This window comes from Aythya ferina (assembly GCF_964211825.1).
Source record: "Aythya ferina genome assembly, chromosome: 5".
NCBI lineage: Eukaryota > Metazoa > Chordata > Aves > Anseriformes > Anatidae > Aythya > Aythya ferina.
Genome location: NC_140301.1, coordinates 44,952,178 through 44,969,034, shown reverse-complemented (window position 1 = coordinate 44,969,034; position 16,857 = coordinate 44,952,178). Strand labels below are relative to the sequence as shown.

Sequence of the window (16,857 nt, the reverse complement as noted above, 5' to 3'; positions counted from 1 at the left end):
GTACAGAAAATTGTAGCATACCACAAATAGAAGCCAGTGTTCTTCTGAGAAGAAGCAAAACAATCTAGCCTCCAAATGTACTGAAAAAGAAGTAAATCCTATAGCACCCTATAATGCTGATCTCCACCTTCCTCCATAAAGTGACTGGGCAGAAATAGAGCTAGGATTACATTTAAACCTCTGGTGTGTTTTCTGAACTTAAGTGAGCTTCACCAACATGTGAAATATTAATTAGATTGGTTACTTGCAACTGGGCAAGAATATCCTGCTTAATTTCTACAAAACTAAGTGGACACTAAGCAGACAAACAAAGCAATCTCTCTTTGTACTGTATCTCCAGGATCTCCCCAGCTGACTCATCCTCCTGCCTAAAATACGGCAGAACGGTAAAAAGAAATTTTTTACTTTTATCTCTAAAACAAAAACAAAACAAACAAACAAAAAAACCACCATCTCACATTATGAGAATCAGAATTCCTTTGTGTAGTAGCAAGAAACAGACTAAAAGCAAAACTGGATGCCAATTTGCTAACTGCCATTAAATTTCCAGGAAGCTAATCCACCAAGGAGCATACTGCACCCTAGAGAGCCCTTAATTAATAGTGTCACATTTGCAACAGGCTAGTTAAGGTTGTGTCACCATTTACATTATAAATCCCTAATTATATGTTAGCAAAACAACCCCAAAGCTTACTGAAACATGATATACAGGGTTCCAGTCCACAAAGAAAGACCTGGAGCTTGGGCGGGGAAAGGAGGAGGACAGGTAAGGAAGAAAATGTTAGTATCAAGGTAGATCTGATTTGATAGTTTAATTTACAAATACAAAAAAAAAAAAAAAAAAAAAAAGACAAAAAACTTGGAAGCATTACAAATACCAAAAGCAGAGAACATTTTGGCAGGCATTTAAGGCTGAATCTCAGTGGGAAGTAAGGTGGCTAGCACCCCCCAAAGAATGATGGATTACCTGTTTCTAAATCAACGGGTGTTAAAGCATGTACCGCTCCTAGGGTCTGGACCACAGTCCCTCTGTACTTGGACTGCTATCCTTGGTTTAGAGAGCTTGATTTTGCTTCCATCGCAGGGCGGATGATATCTATTCAGGGTCAGGAAGATTAGCGCTATTCCATTCCAAATATTATAAAATATACAGCACACGTGAGAGCTTTATGCACAGAATATATTTTGTATTGGATGGAGCATTACTTCCCCCTTGACATTTATATCTGGTACGTTTTACAGTTTGTTTACATTGTGTCTTTGATTACAGAACATATAGTATTGAATTTGGAACTCCTACAGCTTCCAGCCCCATTGGCTGGAGAAGAAAGCATGCCTCTGATTTTTAGTTCTTGGAAATGGATTACAGTAACGAGGAGGAGAAGCAGCATTAGACAGCATTAGAGAGTGTATGGAACAGACACTCCACGACCAGAGTCTGCACTAAGTGGTCTTAATATTAAAATATCAAAAGTAAGGATAGTAAAGTCACACTGAAGTCTGAGTAAAGCCACTAAGTGGTTTCAGTACCAAATGGAGGCCCATCTGCTGACTGCTTCCCACCTTCATTGTCCCAAGGTCCAGGCACTTGTGCCTCAAATGTCCCGTGACACACTACTCAGTATTCTTCAATGTCTCTGCTCACCCCAAGACAGTGTAATTGTCTCCAAGAACAGCCTCGAGAGAGCCTCCGGCCTCATTTGTGGCCAAGCCTGTCTCACTCATGACCCACAGCTGACTGGCAGTGGGGCACAGGAGGATGTCCCTTTTAATCTGTTCTCTGTATTATGGCTATGCATCCAAGTAACAGCACAATGTCATCAGAGCCCCAGGGTCATGCCACAGCCTTGCCCCACTTCAGATGTGCCAACTCAGCCTTGATTTCTACACCTTCAAAGCACTCATGCATGTGGAAAAAAAAAAAAAAAAAGGATAAGAAAAAAAAAAAGGTACATTTATTCTAGGGTCCGAAGCAGTAGCTCAAAATGCAGTGGGAATCTCTTATGAGTTTCCTTACAGAGGAAGTTGGGTGTGATAACTTGGGTCCTATTTCTGCACTCAGGAACTCCATACCTTGTCTAATATAGACCTCCTAAATGACCCTAGATGTTTAGTTTTTGTTCATCTCATGTCCTCCTGGATAAGGCACATCAGTATTTTCAGTCATCCCTGGAGAAAAAAAAAAGGAGGGCAGAAGGATAGAAGGAAATCAAGGCCAAAATTAAGACATTGAAGTATCTGGACACCATAAGCTACAAAAGAGTGACATATACACACACATGAAACATGGCCACCCTTAACGTACCCTGATTTGAAAAGCTTACCCATTCACAACATTCCGACTCTGTAAGCCAGCAATCAAGGCACTCACCCAGACTGACAATTACTGAATAGAAATCATACAGTAACTCATAACATCGCCTTTCACATATTGAGGTCTCCCCAGCACCAGCTAGCAAGCCGGACTGTCTTGCATAATCCCCCTCTTTCTATAAGCAGGCTAAGTTTATTAGCACAGTATGTTCATCTTAAGAAGCATTTCCATCAGACAGCAGACAATGCTCTAGAAAGAAAACCATTTTCTTGTTTCTACCATTGTACCAAATGTCACCTTCCTGTAGGCTAAGAAGCCTACTTCTCAGGTTGAATATTCCCAGTCATCCTGGGGTGCCACACGTCACTGAAGGGAGCAGACCTGGCTATCCCAAAAGGATGAATGCAGCACCTCAAACCACCAGTGTACCACTACTGTATGCACTTAGCCTGCTGCTGTCACAGCCTTAAAAAAATTAATGAGTTCTCTAAGGAATATACAGACATAATATTCAAAGCAAAGGAAGCTGCTGCCAATACTGTTTTCCTCTCTCTGGACACCACTTCAAACAATTTCAAAACAGAGCAACAGCTTTTGCCCCACAGCAGACTATCAGGATTCTTTCAGACAGAAAACTGCCAATGGTTGTGTGCACCAGCCTTGGTATTATACAGCCTGCAGACCACCACCATGCAAGTCTGACCGTGTTTCACCCATTCGGGGGATTTCTGCCATTAGGTTTAACATAAGAATTAAGCTTCACTTTGGGGGTACCTTCTGAGGTCATTTTGGACCAAGTCTTTTTTTTTTTTTTTTTTTTTTTTTGTGAAGATACTAAGCCCCACATAGAAATAATGACCTCCAAATAACTAAAGGAGTGCTTAGTCTCTCCAGCTCTAGCACTGACTTGATTTCTCACTTTCTCCTTCTCTCTGCAGCAGTTACCAACACACCCACAGACGTGATATGGCATACACTCAGAAACACAGGTCCAGCAACAACATTTACATAAAGTCCCTTATTTAAGGAATTAACTCAAAGGAACTAACTTATACCAAGGCAAACATCAACAGATGGGGCTTTCCTTCTGCACCATAATCCTCTAATGTAAATGCGTGGCAGGTACAGAGAAGAATAGGACCAATCACTCTCATCTTTTCCAGCCCTTGCTTTTCAGAACATTTCTGTACAAACAAGACGCTGAAGAGAAATGGCTTCTGCCTTCCAATCCCTTTGCTTCCCAAAAAGTACTCCCCACATCAACCAGTGTCACTGAGAGACAGTCTGCCACTTAGAAATCCTCAAACAAAACAGATTAAACATTCAGAATTATCATCAATTAACAGCTCCAAAATGACGCATGAGAGATTAATACAGCAGAAAAACTTTAAAATTTACACTGGTGTAAAGTCTGAGAACAGTTCTTGAACAACAGAGGAAAAAAAAACCTCTAGGACAAAGGACCAATATAATGTAAACTATTATTACTAGGAAGCAAGGCTTTAAATAGCCTGAAATGTCAGAAGGATCTCAGATTTCTACTCATCTCCAGCTCTGGTAGCTCATGAAGCATCAGCTCCTAAAACCACACAGCAACTGCAGAGAAGAAGATAGCAATCACAAGCAGATAGACACAATGTATAAGTTCGATATTTCAGGAAGCAGCATAGAAATAGTTGAATGGATCAGTGCCACTATTTCTAGGATCAGTAGTGGTTTTAAAAAGATACTTACAAATACCTGCTGTGTCCTGAAGAATAAGAGAGAATGACATCCATAGCAATCAGTTGCAAACGAAGAAAAAGGTGAAATGGTTGATTCTTTTACATAGACTGTAATGGTGACACAGGTCATTTCAAGGTCAGGTCCCATCCCATTCTGTCCCATTCTGTGACTGGGAAATCTCAACATCATCAGCTAATAATATTCTAGGCTGTAATAAACTTGATCCCAAGGGTGCTGAATGTCATGAAAGCAAATTAACCACAAATGCTCCACAAAAAATAATGCTTTTCTCCAAATCTAATTATTGCCTACAAGTTACCACTACACCTACTTGAATATAAGGCTCTAGAAGACTTTATTATGAACATGAGAGAAATTGTCATCAACTCTTAAAACTTACTTGAAATTCCTTATCCTCTCCACAAGCACTGAGCACCTTGCTTAAGGACAAACATCATAGCAAATGAACTAAAGAAATCATGATACCACAGTATCAGATCCTAATTTAACTTGCAGTATTTCCTCCTTGATTCAGAAGCCATAAAACAGATTATTTTCCCCAAAATTCCTACTGGATGGCACATCATCTACTGTGTTAAGTACTAGAAAAAAAAATACCAATATATTTGAAGCATCTGTGTGAAGTAATTTCTATATAATCTCAGTGGTTCTAGCTACTTACACGTCAGCCTTAATTATCTGGGGTGGGTTCATCTTCAGGTCATCACATATTGAACCCCTCTGATATCTCCCAGCTGAAACAGGTAATTAACTCTCCAGTGGTTTGAAGTTCTTCCTCATTAACACTTTTTTTTTTTTTTTTGGCTTGGCTATTTGTTTCTGCTGAGGCTCTCAGTTGCCACTGATTTTATGCTAAATGTGGAATTCTTCCAGTTAAACTGTTCACTGCATTTATAGGTAACCTACTGTGTCTTCAGAAGTTACGAATGTAGGTGATACTATTGCTTCAGGGAAAAAAGCTCTTTCCTTCATTCTTGGGAGAACATCAAACAGAAGCTGTTAATCTGTGAGGATGTGATGGACAAAAACAGTGGTTTGCAATTCCTTGGTTTGAAGCTGTTGTGGCAAAAGGTTATTGAGCTTTTTGAGAGAGAGAGAGAGAGAGAGAGAGATACATAGCTAGAGGAGATAACAATTGGGGTGAAGAGGTGACACACCCAAGCAGAAAGGAGGAGAGCCATCCACTGAGCAGAAGACATTGGTATTGGCTGAAAAAAATTAACCAAGAAAAGCTTATAGACACAGCTAGGAAACTACATTCCAAACTGGAAAAAACATCTGGTTTCAAGGACTGAAAGTCAGTTTGGAGATCTGGTCTCAGTTTCTACTTCTGTTCAATATTAACAACCTAAGAAGGAAGCCTTCATAAAGCAAATTCCCAAATGACAGCAGACGCTACTCCAGCTAGCTTTGGACTCCCTTCTCTTCCCAGCATTATCAGTAATCTCACAGACACAGCTTTACAAATCCCAGACCACCAGATAAATCTACTCCAGTAGGCTGTGACAGAACACAGTAAAGACAGAAATACTGTTAGCAGGACCTGACTTTTAAGCAAGTTTGCCAAGCAGAAAATAATCTTTTTCAAAATTCTAGGTACACAGGTAATGGTCTCCTCTATTCAGCATGACACCTGAATCAGTATCTTATCACTGACACATTTTTTTGTGTTTAAAAGCCACTATGTGACATTAAAATCATACCAGGATTAACACCAAACAACAGTTCTCAATTTAATCTAATGCAAACTAATATAATGTAATCTTACCCACTCAAGGATAACAGACTGTGATAACTGATGTTCTCAGCTGCATAGAGTACGCTGCAAATAAAACATATTGTTGCTTAATTGCTGGTTCTCTCATTATCTAGCATCACTACAAAACATTAGAGCAGTGAGTCTCCATTTGTGATCTGCTGCCCACTGGCAACATGCAGAACTATGGCAAATGGCCAGCACTATATTCAGCAGCAAGATCTACAACAGTGTTCCCAGTCAGGAGTTTGAGGAGCTGAAGCACCAGAGAGCACATGGGGAAATTCAAAGGGATGATGTTTTTTTCCTAAAAAGTTCAGGATATACACTGTTGTGCATGATGCTTGGAAGTTCAAAAGAAATGAAAGTTAATTAAAAAGGGCAGTGACCACTTCAGGGAAAAATGCGTAATTAAGGAGACAGAGATGTTATAAAACATGTTACACATGCTTGCAATAAATTTACCACAGAGCACTTAAACGCCTGAAAACACGGTGTAAGACAATAAATAATGGGTGAGCTAATGCTCTGTGCATTTTAGCCCAACTCCTCATGTGTATTGGTGCAAGTTAGGCATCATATGTGTGAGTGAGAAGCCCCCCCTTTCTAACCTAAAAGAAACTTGTAACTATTTCCATTATGCAGCCATTCAAAATGGGCTCTGGATTGCAGAAACAATCACCAGCAGAATAAAATAGCCATTACATGGTTTTCAGTCACAGGATTTGTTACAATAATTCACGAAGCTCCCAACAGTTTCATAACAAAGTAGTCACATCTGCAGTTTCACAGAAACGATCATGTCTGTGCCAAGATTTCATCTCACAAATGTTTTCAGGCTCTGATTTCCATGTTTAGAAGAGGACTGAAACAAGCCAATTAGTTAAATTATTCCACCTCTCTGGCTTGCTATTCTCAAACTTAAGGAGCAAATGTTTCGGTCAGCGTAATGGAATGGTGGCAATGATCTGTACTGGCAAGGGAGGCTTTGCTCCTAAAGGAGACAGATACAGCCAAACTGCAGGCTGGTAATATGTACTGTTATTGAGACTGAAAATGATGGAACAGATGCTCTTGGAGTACTGAATAGAAGATGTTCTGTAAAAGAAAATAAACAAGTCTAGCTGTACTCAACAAGTCAAGGTACAGGAAGGAAGCAGCAAGTCTCTGTTCCTAAAAGTAAAAGGGTTCTGCAGAACTTTCAGAAAACTGTACTGGCTGACAGATAAAATAGAATCCTTTTCCCAGAGTCTCTGGATGCTGCTGGAAGAAAAAAAAAAAAAAAAAAAAAAAAAAAAAAAAAGGCGGCTTATTTTATTTACAAGTATATTAAAAAAACAAACAGGCGAGAGTAATTCAGTGAACTGACAGTAAATTCAAAAGCAGCATCACGTGTCCAAGAGAACGGCATAAATAACGTATCTGGCAAAACAAATACTCTCTCAGAGAGGCTGAGTCAAGGTGCCAAGCTTCTTAAATCTTGCAGGAGGGGAGAAATATTAAACCTCAAGCCCATGAGGACTCATTGCCATTAGCAAGCCTGTAGGAATCTGCCTTCTTTATTATTTCATGAGAGCATACACCTGCACCCTGCACAAAGTACTACTGAGATTCAGAATCTTATGAATGATTGGGAACACTGGGAATGCATCCCGGTTAGTCTAGCTGTCTAGCTTTCGAGCAGTTAACTACTCAAGAACAGAATTTTAAGAATAACCTTCCAGAGTGGCTGTATGGCAAGGTTTCTGCTGTTTGTGTTGTCACCACTGCTGCACGACAAGTGTCGGGCCTACAATCCATGGACTGCTTGTGACAAGGCACTCTTCAGAGACCAGCCAGGAGCAGTGAGCAGGCTCAATGAGACAAGTAGTGGAGAGAGCAACAGTCCAACCAAAGAAAAAAATTCTCAACCTCTCCTCTCCCAGTCTCCTTGCCAAATATTTATAATCATCACTCTGCATGGGAACAAGGCTACAAAATACAACTTATCTTTAAGAACTGAAATCAGGCAAACATCTGCCCCCCCCAAAAAATGAACCAAAAAAATTATTACTGCTGGTTTAACCCACCTCAGCTTTTTCAATCCTGCTTTCCAAAGGTACCCAAAGCTGGTTATACTCCAGCGGAGCCTTCCCTTCATCTCACTTCCACAAAGCATTCACCTCCACTTAAAGAAGCATGCAATGCTCTTGGCTGCTGAATACCTCCTGCCATTTAAGTGGCAGTAAAAGAAAGAAGATAGTAATTGGAATGATCTGCTTTTATAGACTGCAAGTCATCTATTATGAAAATACTTCGTATCTATAGCACCTGAGAGATATAGTTCAGAAGAAAGACCCCCCTCCCCACCATGCAAAATTCTTAGCTTATGTTTTCAGTAATTTTGGTTTTACACAGTGATACCTGAAAAAAACTCTGCATCTTTACAAAATGTCAGTATTTGCATTTCGTAACAAACTCTAAGATACCATTAGAGACTCGTGATATCGCTGGTGGTATAAACAGAACACATTTTCCCACTGAAGGGGAGTGGCAACTACCTGTAGGAAAAAAAAAAAAAAAAAAAAAAGGAAATGTTTTTCTCAGGGTAGAAACTGCTAGGTTTGCTACTTTCTCAAGTGCAGAATTAAGGAAAAATGCAGTAAAGCCACATTTTGAAAGCAGCAAAATGGATAGGCTTGTGTACAAGCAACTAAATCTCATGTTATAGCAAACTTCAGTATAAAAAAGAATTCACAAATCACGTTTAGTGCTGATCACAGCCTCAGGAATTAATATTTCCAGTGCACCTTTCTACAAAGAATCCACAAGCATCATAACCTGGGAGGGCAAGACATTTCTTTAGAGATTGTCTGCAATCTGTAGCATGATCTGTAATCTTGGTCTTTGCAAAGACCAGTAAGATCAAAAAGCCACCAGTACTCCTTTGGCTTGCCTAAGTCTGCACTGCAAACAAGGCAAATTACCAAACACAAGCCAAAGCTTTTAAAACACCAGATGCAGCTAGCTTGGTTTTAAAGGGTTAAGTCTCCAGAAGAGGCCTGTGTGTGAGTCAATGTCTGAGATAATTCTGTAATAGAAGACATGCTCTGAATTTCCATGTCTATTGGCTTATAATGTCTTGCAAGGCTTACTGGTTACAGCATGGAGTTGGGGAGGGGAGGAGGGGGTCAGGGAGAGAAGGCAAGGGAACTGTGACACTCAAGTTGTTAACAGCACTACCTGGAATTGAAATGGCGTAAAACGGTTGGTTTTGGCTTCCATCAGGTTGTATTTGGCATTTGCAGGATTAGTTTCTGGGGACCAATAAGGATGTTTTGTCCTGCCAACTGACTGGCTACAAGTGTGTCTAGCTTCTGTGTTAAACGAGAGATGACAAATTATTTGAAAAACTGAAAGTTTTAGCTCTTCAGGAAACCATCAATTTTCCTTCCACATAAGACAAGATATCTCACCCATCTGCAAGATTAGGCCCCAGTTCGTTTGCCATTGACTCAGAACCACATTGATGCTCTGGATTAGAAAAAGCAACTTCAAGCTCAGCCTCCAGAGGCTCAGATATGTGGGAATATTTCTGCTGTACTCCTAAGAGGTGTGAAATGTTTAAGTGTCTGGAGACAAACAAGAGCATGAAGTGCCAGGTCAGTCTGTTCAGAGAAGTAAAACAACCATTGTGAGACCTATGGGAAAACAAGGCCTTATGAAGAACAAAGTATCTCGCTGTGAGGAGTGCTCCAAATTCTGTAGCGTCACTGTTGGGTTTTGCTGTTTTGTTTTGAAGAGCACGGCCTCCAGGAAGAAGAACAGAAAACCCTGGAGTGAAGATCCTTGTCTACCTCCATTTGCTTGGCTACACAAACTAGGGGATCTGTCTTGGCTAAAGATCAGTGATACTAAACCCTGGGACTCGCTGGCCTGCTAAGAGAGGTCTGGGTGCCCAAAGGCAAAAAGAGGGAATCCAAAGCATGGGCTGAGAGATGTCAGAGCAGTAAGCCAAATATTCCACCTCCCTTCATCCTTCCCCAAAAGCAAGGTAGCCATTCATCCAAATGATTGCATCATCTAAATTTGTTTAAGCTGGCCCCCCCGCACTGATAGGTGAAGTCACAGAAATAAACTATACATTAAACTGTACACAGTTAAATAACTAAACATTAACTAATTAAGTAACATTAAGTAGCAAGTAGCGTGCTATTGTTTCAATACTGAAACAGCTTATGCACAGATTTTGTCAACACAAATGGCCCTGTAAGCTTTAATTGAGTCTTTCTGGAAATGAAATTTCAAGTTTCTGCTTCTAAGAATGCCAGAAAAAAACATGGTTAGGTTATGAAAAAAGAAATGACCCAAAAGGAAGCATAGATGAAATAACTGAATGTAGTCATAATATTCCAACTGATATTCCTCCAAGAAAAATACTGCTTTCTAAAACATTTTCAATTTTAAGTTTTCTACCACAACTTTAAATTTGGCGTTGGCGTATGAATTAAGCTATATTCTATTGTAACACTTCTTTGACATTCATTTGCAATGATTGATAAACTGATGTACCACAGTGCTAATACTCTAACGTCAAATACTTAGTAGCTTGATAAAAAAGCTGATTGTTTACAACTTGTGTATCACACAGAAAATCTAAAATACTTGCTGAAATTTAACAAAACTCATAGAAATTGTTTTAAAGATTTCCTTCAAGCATCCTGTTTCTTACTTTGCTTGCATCAAGTCTGCCATGTCCCACATCGTTCCTCCACCATTTATTTCAAATAATTTTACATTTTACTGACATAAGTTTAGAGACTAGTGCTATTCCAACAACAATTTTCAGTATCTATTTCTTAAAGATAACTGGTGTGATATGTCATTATGTATATCCCCCTGAATTTCAGCAAAGGGCATACATCTCTAGACACAAAGAACTTGCAGCGTCTAGGGAGGCTGTGATTTTTAGGTTTAATCCTGATTTCATAACCATGCATTTCAAAGAGTAACAGACGTCCCAGAGTCACTTCTCTGCTGCGCTAGTAGTACAGCATGCATCATTACCTGAATAAACAGTTAAAATCATAAAAAGAAAGTATTTTACCACTATCCACTATACATAGCTACAGAACAAGCAAGGGTGTGGATATTTAAAAGGACATTTAACCTCGATTTCTCACATCGGTTTTACAGGTGAAAATACCTATATTTATCAAAGCACACGTGCTTGGAAAGATCTTTGTGCTTTTGTTACATTTCAAATTGCATAATTTTGGGACTTCACCCCCCCGCTTTGTTGTTTGTTTTTTCCTCTCCTCCATGTTTAGAGGCAATTTTCCCAACTTCTGCAATAGCAATTTATATCTAAGAGTCTGTCTATGCAGAGGTAACTACCAGAATAGCCATTCTTATTATTTAGGCTTATACATCTCCTTGTTCACAGCCTAGTTCTTTAAAATGTATGCACACCTAGCAAATAAGCTTGGTATACTAATGTTAGCAAATTTCCATATGTAAATTACTCCTCCATTTCCCACTGAAAAACATCCATCTCCTGCTTCTCTCAGGGTCACACAGGAATAAATGACAGGATTTGATCACTGACTATTTATAAATAGAATCACACTTTACAAGATTGCTTATTGCGTTTACTGTTTCTTAAGAGAGCTGTGTAATGAAGGTGAAAGGAAATGGAAGCCTGAGATATGGTTCTTCCACTTTTTGAAATGGAAAAAAGTCCACTGGACTTGTAGTTTCCAGTAAAGTATCTACTAATATTGATTTTTTTTCCCCCCAGTTGTAGTATCAAGCTCATATCTGCCAAGTGTAATGCAATTTTTATATTTAATACTGTAGTTACAACCATGTAATATATACTGCCAGTGTCCTAGCTTCCTGACCTGTAACCTGGTCCCTACTGACAGGTCTCTATACAGTAAAAAGCCTCAGTCAAAAGCAGACTCCGCAAAGGTATGGATATAATTCACGTGAAATATTTTTCATGTTTCATGGCATCAATGATTTCAAGACTGTTGGTAACTACAGGTTCCAAACAGCTTTCTGTAAATGAAACAATTCCTTATGAATACACAGCTTCAGAAATGGAAACTCCCTTGGTAGATTCAGTCAGGCTGTAAAGCTTACACCACCTATTTCCTAGATTTCCTAGCAGTTCTGCAGACAAAGCAGAAAGCAAAGGCTCACCTGGGTAAATAAACTCCATTTCCTCTAACGGAGAAGGATTCAGCTAAAATCTGCACATGGAGAATACCTGACCCACCAAAGAAAATTTAGCTGCTCCGTACTGACATTAGCACAACTGAAAAGAAGCAAACACATCCATACAGGTCCTGAAAGCAGACTCCAGCCCACTATTAAGTTTCTCCAGTATAAGAACCTTTTGTAAAATGAAAGACATCAAGTCTTTCTCAAGACTTACAATTTCAGACTAGACTATGGTGTCATCTTATGCTGCCAGTGTATGACAGGCACTCTTGAGCTCTATCCTCCATCAGCTTCTTTAAGGAACATTCTTATCTTGCACAAAACTGCTGTCTTCAGAGTTCTGGGTGCTCCTCAGCACTTTTAACGAAACATGATCTGTGGACAGAGCAGGTGGAAGAACAATTCTAGTGAAATATGAATTACAAAATTTGAATGATTTCAGAAAGCAATGTAATTAACACTATCTGTGCCATAGGTTATGCAGTTTGACGAAGCCATGTTTACACACAGACTTCCGTCAGAATGGTGGCATGCTAGGTCTGTGTGACAGTGGGTAAAACTGCTGGGCAGTCTGCACATTGCAACCATCACTATTTTCACTGAAGCTTTCAAAACCTTTCTGAACCACTGCCACATCTGCAAGTACCCAAGTTTGCACATAGCTTTATGAAGACATCCTAAACAAATGAGTGTACCTGAAATATATTACATGTGGCTAGCATTTTTTCTGTCACTCCTTGCTATGTGAACCCAGCATCACATACACAACTCTTCTGGGGGGGGGGGGGGGGGAAAAAGCTTTATTGCACAGCAGTGTTTGACGAGGCTTATTGGAAGGTATTTATCTGATGCTCTGTAAAGAATATCGTGATCTCCCTGTAACTTGAGTTTTTTATACTGGAAGGATGAGATCGTGTCAAAACCAAGAACTCTTGTTAACACATGCAGTTGTGTCCACGTGAGTTTTGTTATAAAAACGCTGAAGGTTGCACTAACAAGCTGTTATTCTGATATGCGTAGTAGTAGAACATAGAACTAAACTAGTCCAGGTGGTTCTATACTATTAAAGGAACATGAAAAGAGTGGGGGGGGAAAAAAAACAAACAGTTATTGTGCCTGAGCTCTGGAGTAGGTTAAAAAATCCTGCCACATTCCTGAGACATTAGGGCCCCTTGCCTTTTCCATGTATCATGGCTCACTTGCTATACAAATAAGGGGCCAAAGTGCTTTGGCAGCTATATGTAATGAAGTCCCTGACTGCAAGAAACAGATGACCAAACATTTCTAAGATAAAGGAAAAATCCTTTTTTTTAAAAAAAAAAAAATAATAATTATATATATATATATATATTTGCTTTTTGCCCTTTTGAGTCATTTCTTGGTGTTAGATTGAACTTATTTATCAAACCAGTATGAAAGCTGAGCCTGAAGGAAGGCATCTCCTCTGGTCTTGCTTTGCTAAAAGATGCCTTAGCACAAGTCACCTCCTCAGTTCATAACTTCCACTTGCATGTTCTACTTGCAGGAAGTCTCAAATATCCTCTAAAGTAGAAACACTTTATATTTAAAAGATAGAAATAAATTCTTGGCTTCACCAGCTTAAATTCAGAAGCTACACGCTATCACAGCTTGAATCTAGGGTCACATCAGTTGCACTTTGCTGTGGTCTATGCAGTTCTCTCTGAGTTTGCTTCTCATCCTGTGATAAAAAAAGTTCTCAGCAACCTCAGCAAATATGGGATTTTATCATGCACCTTTAAAAAAAGCTACAGTTGAGAAGACCTCTTCTGTAAAATCCTACAGTGCTTGAGTCACCACTGCTTCTTCTGCTTTTTGATTCAATATCTCCCAGGACAGAGCAGTTTGGTTAAACATCCAGCAACCAACGAAACCTAGGAAAACTGCTTTTTGGTGAGGTTTGTGGACAACTGTAAGGTCAAACCAATAAAGTAGAATCCTTTAACAAAAACTGTAACACAAGCTAACTGTTTTTTTCTTCTGGAAACGAACACTTCCTTTAATTTGTGCATTAATTTCACTCCCGTAGTGAAACAAGTTTATATGTGATGCTTATCTCATCTCTTCTTGACAAGCCCTAAAAAGGGCCAACCAAAAAAACAAATCCTTAGTTCCAACCTTCTCAGACTATTTGAGGGACTTAAAGCTCTGTATCTGATCAATGGTTTATGCAGGAAGAGTCAAAACAGATATTTTTTCCCCTTCCTGTGCTGCAAGTCATTGTAATTGCCCCTGCTGCAGCAACATCTGCCTTTCCAGATACTGAGAAAACAGACACTGGAAAGCATCCTACTGCATAATGGAATTTGGAGACACCCTCCCCCCCCCCCAAAAAAAAACAAAAAAAAACAAAACAAAAAAAAAAAACACACACACACACACAAAAACTACCACATTCAACGAAAAAAATGCTCATAAATAACTTCTCTACCCCATTCTCTTGTTTTTCTTTAAGTCTTGAACTGCATGTCATAACAGAATAAAGCTCTTCCATTTAAAACAACTTTAGTTACTTGGAAGCTGAAGGCATTAATCTGCTTGTTGGCTTTCTACCTTTTCAGCATTTGCCTCATGAGATGCATGCTACAACCATTCAGATTTGCTTCCCTGTTGTGTATTCTACATTTATCACATTAAATGGATGGTCTTGCTATCTGGAGGTTCTTCTAGTTTTACACACACGACATCCAGTTGACAACTCTTTATAGTGCACTAACAAATATTTTAAAGCTTAGCCCTTAAAATACAACCATAATTCTGGGTGAAGGGAAAAAAAAAAAAAAAAAAAAACAGCAAAATATTACAAAGAAGAACACCTGTTCAATTACAGCACAATGAATTACACAGGTGAACATGATATGCTCAGCTTCCTGCGCGTACCTACTGAAATCCCTGGGATTCATCGTACACAAATGTAAACCAAGAGCTCTAGGATCCATTTTATTCATTCAAGTCAACAGGCTAAATTCTGTTCTGTCTCAATGGGAGCATACTGAGCCTCAGAACTATCCTTTGCTTCAAATATACAGCACAATTCAAATGTATCAATGAAACCATTGACCAAAGCGCTACTGCAAAGGAGCAAAATGAAAAGTGTCGGAAAAGCAAAAGGGAAAATCTCTATTTCAGGTATCACAGACGGTAAAATTCAGTACTCCGTCACATACAAAACTTGTGCTAAAATCAGGGCGAGCTCTGAATCTACCCAAATTTCAATTTGATCCATTAGCTCCAGCATTTATACAACAAGTTATCTCAAACTGCCTGACAAAAGGCTGAAACCAAAGCAGACGTTGCTTCTTCAGTGCATACAGTTATAACCAAGTAAGAACAGAGGGCAACACGGCCACAATTCTTCCGAATCCCTCACCAAAACCAGCACTGGGTCTCATCCTCAGCTGCAAGTCTTTGCCAACCAGGTGGCAAACCGCGGAGCTGGCTCCAAACCCCATAAACTCCGTGAATAACACCGTTATCCAAAAGGATAAACCTACTAAAACCGTCTTTCCAGATACAAGAATCACCACCTCGCTGAAACGCAGCTGATTAAGGAGAAAACCGCACGTCAAGTTGAAAAAAATCGCTCCTAACTGAGAGCTCGGGGGGCACGCGTGAAGCCCGTGTCCTGCTCCGTGCCGGCAGCGCGATCCCCACGCAGAGCCCGGCTGCTCCCCCGCCCGCGGCTCCTCGGCACCAGGCGCTGCCCGCTAGGGGAAGCGGCTGCAGCGCTGAGGAGAGCGGCGCCGAGCCGCGCCGCTGCCGCCGCTACCGTGCCTGGGGGTGTGCGAGCAGCCTCCCCGCGCCTTCCCCGGTGGGGCTGCGAGGCGCATGAAATCACACTGGAGAAGAGGGGGAGATAAAGCGCGGTGCGAGCAGCCGCCCGGTGCGGCGGAGGGAAGGGGAGGGCAGGGCACCGAGGCAGCGGGAAGGCGCCGGGCTTGGGGGCTGCCCACGGGGCCCCCGCCGCTCGCCCACCTCCCTCCCGTCCTCCCCCCGGGACCCGGCAGCCGCCTTGTGGCGGCGCGGCACGGCTCAGCCTTACCTTGCTGCCCCCTTCTCCCCGCCGCCACCACCGCCGCCGTCGCAGCCGCCTCCAGGTGCGGGGGGCGCACGAAGGCGGAGCCCTCAGCCCGCCCCCCCCGTTTCGCCCCGAGCCGTTACGACCGTTAACGGCCGTTGCAAGTTGCCTCGCGCCTCTCCTCAGAGCCGCGCCCCCCCCCCTCACACCTCCCCTGTACCCCGCCGCGTGCACGCGCACCCACCCCTCAGGACGCCGCCGCTCCCCTCTGCGGGGCCGCGCCCGCCTCAGGCTCCGCAGCAGCCGCCCCGGGCAGGGGCAGTGAGGCTGGGGGCAGCGCCGCCAGCCGCCCCCCTTCCCCCCCGGGCAAGCCGCTCGCCCTCCTTCTTCCCCCGCTCGCCTTCTTCGCAGCGCGGCGGCGGCGGCGGCGGCGGTGTGACTGACAGGGAGCCTGGCAGCGGCCGCCCACGCGCGCTCCCGTCTTCTCCCCTCGCTCGGCGAGGGAGATGGCGAAGGCAGGAGAAAGCATGAATGGAACCGGCGGCGGGGGGAGCTCGGGGGGGCGGCCCGCAGCTCCCCGCCGAGCGGCTGCCGCAGTGAGGCCACGGCCCCCCCGCCGCCGGCAGCCCACGCGTGCCCTCAGAGCCGCGGGTGGGGGGCGGCGGGAGGGGGCTCGTTCCTGTCACGGTGCCCCCCCCCGCCCCTGTCACGGCGCCAGGCCCCCGGCAGCAGCGGGCAGGTGTCCCCTCAGCACTCGGCCATTTTCGCCGCGCTGGCCCTCATCGCGCCGTGCTGCCT

At 42.2% G+C, this 16,857-nt stretch overlaps 1 protein-coding gene across 12 annotated transcripts in view; it reads right to left on the bottom strand.

Annotated features, from left to right (window-relative positions):
• Positions 1-16,407, bottom strand: part of PTPN5 (protein tyrosine phosphatase non-receptor type 5) — a gene marked incomplete at its 5' end in the record, with an annotated part of 97,232 nt that extends 80,825 nt beyond the window's left edge. For 4 of the 12 annotated variants that reach the window (XR_014693448.1, XM_084520648.1, XM_084520646.1 and 1 more), the window contains 2 exons: positions 12,238-12,398; positions 16,304-16,392. Of the gene's footprint in view, positions 1-4,439; positions 4,580-5,828; positions 5,883-12,237; positions 12,399-16,083; positions 16,130-16,303 lie in introns of those variants that run through there. The other 8 variants (XM_084520651.1, XM_084520644.1, XM_084520647.1 and 5 more) reach the window with 7 other exon arrangements.
• Positions 16,408-16,857: the final 450 nt, after the last annotated feature.